This window comes from Grammomys surdaster, unplaced genomic scaffold (genome assembly GCF_004785775.1).
Source record: "Grammomys surdaster isolate TR1022 unplaced genomic scaffold, NIH_TR_1.0 169, whole genome shotgun sequence".
In the NCBI taxonomy this organism is placed as follows: domain Eukaryota; kingdom Metazoa; phylum Chordata; class Mammalia; order Rodentia; family Muridae; genus Grammomys; species Grammomys surdaster.
In genome coordinates, this window is record NW_021604617.1 from 9,414,697 (window position 1) to 9,420,722 (window position 6,026).

The following is a 6,026-nucleotide window of genomic DNA, read 5'->3' on the forward strand; positions in this document are numbered from 1 at the left end:
TACCACTTTATTACATCTGGGTTGTTTGTTTTTCTCACTTTCGTTCCCAATTGGAATAGTCTCACTGGGTTTGACAGCCGTCTTTGCAAGTCCACAGTCTTCCTCTTGCTGGGAAGAAAGCCAAGTCAGGGTGGGTTGGACCCTGGAACCCAGGATGGCAGAAGAGGGGATTGCACAGAGGGGAGGGAAGAGATGGAGCAAGTCCTCCTTACAGGGAGGGGAGGCTGGGCATGAGCTGGGCTGGTGTGAGTGTACCTGGAATTAACGAACAAAGCCCCGTGGCATTCAGGAGTGTCCACCCTGACAGGAGACACCCTGTGTCCACCAGGCCCGGGAAGAATCCTTTGTGGCCTGGGTTAACAGACATCCCAGGGGTCGACAGTGGAGGCCGACAGGGTGACTGTTCTAAAGCTTCTCCTATATCTTTCAGGGGCTGCGAGCTGGGGAACAAGCTTGTGGCAGAGATATAGGGGAGACCCCGAGTATGAAGTATGTGCCTCCTTTCATCCCCCTCTCTTGCGGGGTTCCTTCCCAGGTCTGCCCTGTCTCCTGGCTGCCTGTATGCCAGGCCTTCTGAGCCCCTGAGGCTGGGCCTGTTGGGAAGGCCTGCCTCCAGCAGACACCCTCCAGAGCTATCCTCCCTCTCACAAGACTTCTGGTCATGGTTCTTCCACATGAGCACCGTTCGCACGAGCTCGCAAGCACACAAGTGTGACAGGGGTCATTCTTCCTAGTCACGGGTTGGCTGCCTGGTTGAGTAAGGGCTCCCAGGGGCAGGATGGGGCCCAGCTGGGAGCCAACTTCTTGGACAAGCCTCCATAGGGCTGGGGGTGGGGTGGGGGCTGACCTGGCTGAGGTCCCATGACCCCATGCTGCCCTCTGGGAGTTGCTGACTGCTTGCTAACAAACACCTCGTGGCTATTAATAACCCTCTATCAGGAAGGGACTGAACTGATAAGGTGAGGGGCACTCTGGCCCCGCTCACCTGACTTCCCAAGTTCAAATCCTGGCTGCTATTTTTGGATTATGAGGTCTCAAATCCCCAACCATAGCCCCAAGTTTGTCTTTAGGCAAAATTGCCTTTCCAAAAACAGGGTCCATGGCGCCTATTTCTTAGTGTTTGTTGTGCTCAGGATCACATACTCCTCCTAACACTAGATTTAGACCGTAGTGTTCCCGTTCTAGAGATGACAACACAGACACATGTGGCCCAAGAGGGTGGCTGACCTGCGGAACATGCGGTTGAACGTAGAGTGAGGAAAGAGAATTTGAAAGCTGAGTGGTGGTGGCTCACGCCTTTAATCCAGCGCACAGGTGGAAGATGCAGGCGAATGAGACAGCCTGGTCTACAAAAGGAGATCCAGGACAGCCAAGGCTACACAGAGAAACTCTGTCTCAAAAAAACAAAACACACAGACACAGACACAGACACACACACACACACACACACACACAGAGAGAGAGAGAGAGAGAGAGAGAGAGAGAGAGAGAGAGACAGAGACAGAGAGAGAGAGAGAGAGACAGAGAGGGAAGGAGGGAGAGGGGGAGGAAGAGGGAGACAAATTTAAGTTACACAGAATTTTTTTGACTGTGACCTTGGGAAATTGGTAGACCTCTCTGGGTCTCATTGTGTCACTGTGTATAACTGACAGGACGCTAACTACCTCCTAAATGTGGGTGTGGATTAAATTAGATAGCAAACATGGAGAACTTCAGAGCCAGGAATGTCAGAGCTCGTCTGTAATATCAGCACTCAGGAAGCTGAGACAAGGGGAATTTGAGAGTTTCAGGCCAATCTAGGTTACACAAAGCGTTTGAGGCTAGCCTGGGCTATATAGCAAGACTCTATCTCAAAATCGCACCCCTCAGGAAAGAAACCCAAAACAAAACAAAAACCCCAAATAGATGAAAACGAAATGAAGGGGGGTTTAACAGTGTTGGCTGGAGAGCTCAGTGGTCGAGTGCTTGTCTAGCATGCATGAAGCCTTGGGCTCTATCCTTGGTGCTGCACAAGAGGGGGCTCAGTTAATACTGCTTCTGTTGAATAGATAGATGGGTAGATAAATGGATGGGTGGGTGAACGAATGAGTGAATAGATGCACCTTGGCTGGCTCCTTCCTTCTGGGTCTACAGAGCAGCCTGGTTATGCTGAGTCAGTATACTCTTGCTCCCTGAGGTGAGGGTGCAGCTTTGCCCTTGCCTCCTGAAGGCTGACCTACAGAACCTGAAAAGGTTCAACGGTCTAGATGCTTTGGTCCCGTGGTGTGACAGATGCCAGTGCAGAAACAACACAAAGAGAAATGGGGCTCATTAGTCAGTAACGAGAGGCCATCAGGGCCTGGTACAGGGGGATCCCTGCTCTGCAGCTGAGTCTCTTCCGTGATGGAATCCCAAGCAGGCTCCTGGCTATACCCAGAATCTGGCTTTATACAATACCTTCCTGGGCTGTGGAAGGGGTTTACTGCCTATATGTTGTTGGGCTTTCCCCCTGGCTGTGGAAAGCAACCACTCATCTCATACAGCAACCACTTTAAAACTCCAACTGAAAGGTGCCTGAAGAACAGGGAGAGTCATGGGGGAGGGGAAGGTAAGCTTCCCACTGCCAAGCCTTCCAGAACCATGACTGAGGAGAAACTGGTGCCCGTATCCCACCACGGGCCCTAGATGCCAGGGGAGCATTGGCCTTTGACAGTTGCCTTCAGGAGAATCCCAGGAAGACTGGCCTATCTTGAATGGCCAGCTATGACTGATGGGAAGGGGGGAAGTGGCCATTTGCACCCTCCATCACACAGCTGTTCAAATCCCCCTGTGGCTTCCCCAGTGCTAGGCCTTGTTTCTTCCCCTTTAGACTAGAGGGGATGGCTACTTGACCAGGCACCGTCTATGATTTTACTGTTATTCCATGGAGGTTTGGACCTGTGGGTTAGTCCCAGAGACCTTAATTCGGTCCCGCCATACCCTGGATCAATACTGAGTATCTAGAAAGTTCTTCCTCATACGTGACCTGAGTTCCTAGTAGGTCTCTTGGTTCTTCCTGGGCCTCAGGGCTCTGTAAGCAGCTGATCCTTCTTGGTCTAAAGAGCGAAGATCCTGGAGGTGGCTTGCCAGATACAGCAAATAAAAACAAAGAGTATCCAGTAAACGTTCGTTGTTTGTCTGAAATTCAAGCTTAACCTTGTATCCTGAGCTTTGTCTAGAAATGCTCCTGGCTCCTGGTGGGAGTGCCTGGGCTGTCTTCTGAGGTAAATTTCTCAGACAGTTTGATGTTCCCCCCTCACCACCCACCATGTGATGAAGTTCCCAGTACAGACACTAGGCAGCCCCTGTTCTAGGTATGGCTTCAACTTTTGCCTGCACCAACCGAGACCAACCGAGAGCTCTGAGGGCAGTAGAAGGGCCTCTTCAGATCTGGAGTCTCTTACCCCTCAGACTAGCACATTCTCTGCCTGACACACCTTCCTGGTGTACCCTGAGGTACTTCAGGGAACACATGGACAAGTGTGCCCCTGACTACACAGTCTTCCATCTTGTGAAGTTCTTAGGCTCTGGAAACTTACAGTGAACTACTTCGCTGGGAAGCACGCCTCCTGAGCTCTGGCAGAGCCTGTCAGCCACTGGCCCTTGCTATCTTTGAGAACACTTATCTGCTTTCTGGGCCACAGTGCCTCTGTTGTATAATGGCAGTCTGTCTAGCCTGCTGATCTTGGGGGTAGCGATTTCCAAATTGCAAACAGTGATCTGTTGGTGGGTCAGGAAGTTAAGTTAGAAGTTTGTAACTACCACGGTCCCCTCCATCCTCTCTTCCTTTTGTGAGACTGTAGCTTGCTATGTAGCCCAGGCTGGTTTTCTTTTTTTGAGACAGGGTTTCTCTGTGTAGCCCTGGATGTCTTGGAACACACTCTGTAGACCAGGCTGGTCTCGAACTCAGAAATCCACCTGCCTCTCCCTCCCAAGTGCTGGGATTAAAGGTGTGCACCACCACTGCCCTGCCGATGCCTCAGCTTCTTGAATGTGGAGATTATAGGCAGGTACTTGGTGCACTTTTTCTCTAGCCCTGACTGTCCTGTAACTCACTGTGTAAATCAGGCTGGCCTTGAACTCAGAGCGTCAGCTGCCCCTGCCTCCCCAGTCCTGGGATTAAAGGCACGTGTCACTATTATTGGCTTATGGTATAGTTTTTCTTAAAGGTGAAAGCAAACTGGATAGAAGATTCTCTGAGAACCTCGAAAGAGTAAGGCTTAGTATTGTTTCTCGAAACCGTTGGGGCAGGAGTCTGTCTGGGTTGCATATGAAATGTGTTTCTCACAAGGGTTATTGTCAGATAAAATATCTGGAGGACAGTATCTTGGTGACAGAGGCAATGTAAACCCTAACACGTGACTCCTATAGTTCTCTGTGTTAAGGATGCAGACCCCTGGGTACCATCCTCTCTGGAACCTTTCTAAGATGAGACCTGTCTTTCTGCTCTGCTCTGTGGGAATCTGTGCCTTTACTCTTCTTGGGCTGGACCCTCATGGGTGAGGGCCTCCAGGCGCCAGTCTGGGCTGCTGCAACAGGAGGAGAAGGTTCTAGGCTCCAGGAGCCTGCCTGGCTGCGCCAGTCTGGCTTCACCAGTAATCACACTGGATTGAGAAACCAGCACTGAGGCCAAGTGGAGAAACACACTCCCTCCCTAGCTTTCTCAACTGCCCTGCACCCTGGGAGGGCCTTAACCCCTTCCTGAGAAACAGAGGAGACAGTGCAGAACCTGAGCTTTAGGGCTGGCTCAGTGGACCAGGACCGAGAGAAAGTGGGAGGTCAAGGGCCTGCAGCTACCAGGCTCCTACTAAACCTTTGAAATTTAAGGCCCCTGTGGCCAGTCTTCTTCTGGGGAGTCACATCAGGTGTGACCGACATCACCTCAGAGGATTTGAAGATGAAAAAGGATGAAAATGGCGCTGGTAAACAACTCCTCAGATAAAGACAGCTCTGCCTCCTTCCTTGTGGGGCTCGTTACTGTGAGAGTCTGAAGTGGGGGCATAGCCTAGCTTAGGGAACCCTGATCTGAGGAGACACAACCTATCCTCAGAGATTCCCCAGTCTGAGGGAAACATAGCCCCGTCTTTAGGGAGTCCAGATCAAAAGGTCCTGTCCTCAAAACAGCCCAGTCAGATGGCACCCATGGAACTCCATCTTCTCGGTCCTTCCCAAGAGGTGGTTGCTCTAGTGCGACCCTGCCTTGGTGGAACATCTTCCAGGGCCCTGATCTCTTTGCTTTGTGCTTCCTGACTGCAGTTAGATGTGTGGTGATGTTCCTGGGGGTGGGGAGGTGGAGGATGGGAGGTGGGAGATAGGGGGGATATGCCCCAAGACTCCTGATTGGTTTTGGAGGAGTGGTGACATCTGGGGATGAAGGGCGGATGCTTCGATTCTTCGTTTACTACTTTCGTTCTGCCATCATGCCCCTGGGTTTATTGTCCCTGACGGATTACAGGTGTGTAAACACCTTATTAAAATCCCTGCTTAGGGGTGGAGAGATGGCTTAGTGGGCAAAGGTACCATTTGTCACTAAGCCTGATGACCTGAGTTTGATCCCACAACCCACATAGTAGAAGGAGAGAACTGCACGAGCGTGTGTGTGTGTGTGTGTGTGTGTGTGTGTGTGTGTGCTCATTCTCACTCGAGTGGACGCAAGCATACACGAAAGCACGTGCGCACACGCACAGAGTAAATAAATAAACGTAATTTATTTTTTAAAAAGCCTTGGCTTAGATTAAGGACTAGAAAGGATTTTAGCATTTTGAGTTGCAGATCAGGGAGGAGATAGAGGTTCAGAGAGGGCTTGTGTGTGTATGTGTGTGGTCACATGGCCGGTGACAGAGTTCAGCCCTGCCCTGGTAGACAGGACTTATAAAGACTTGAGATGTGGGGTCATCTAACACAGGTGTGGGTGGCAGGCATCCAGGGCATGCTGTGATGGGTTGTGGGTAGGTACATCTGTACTAGGTCCTTGGTGGGAGGTTGTGCGTTCACGTGAGTGTTACCTT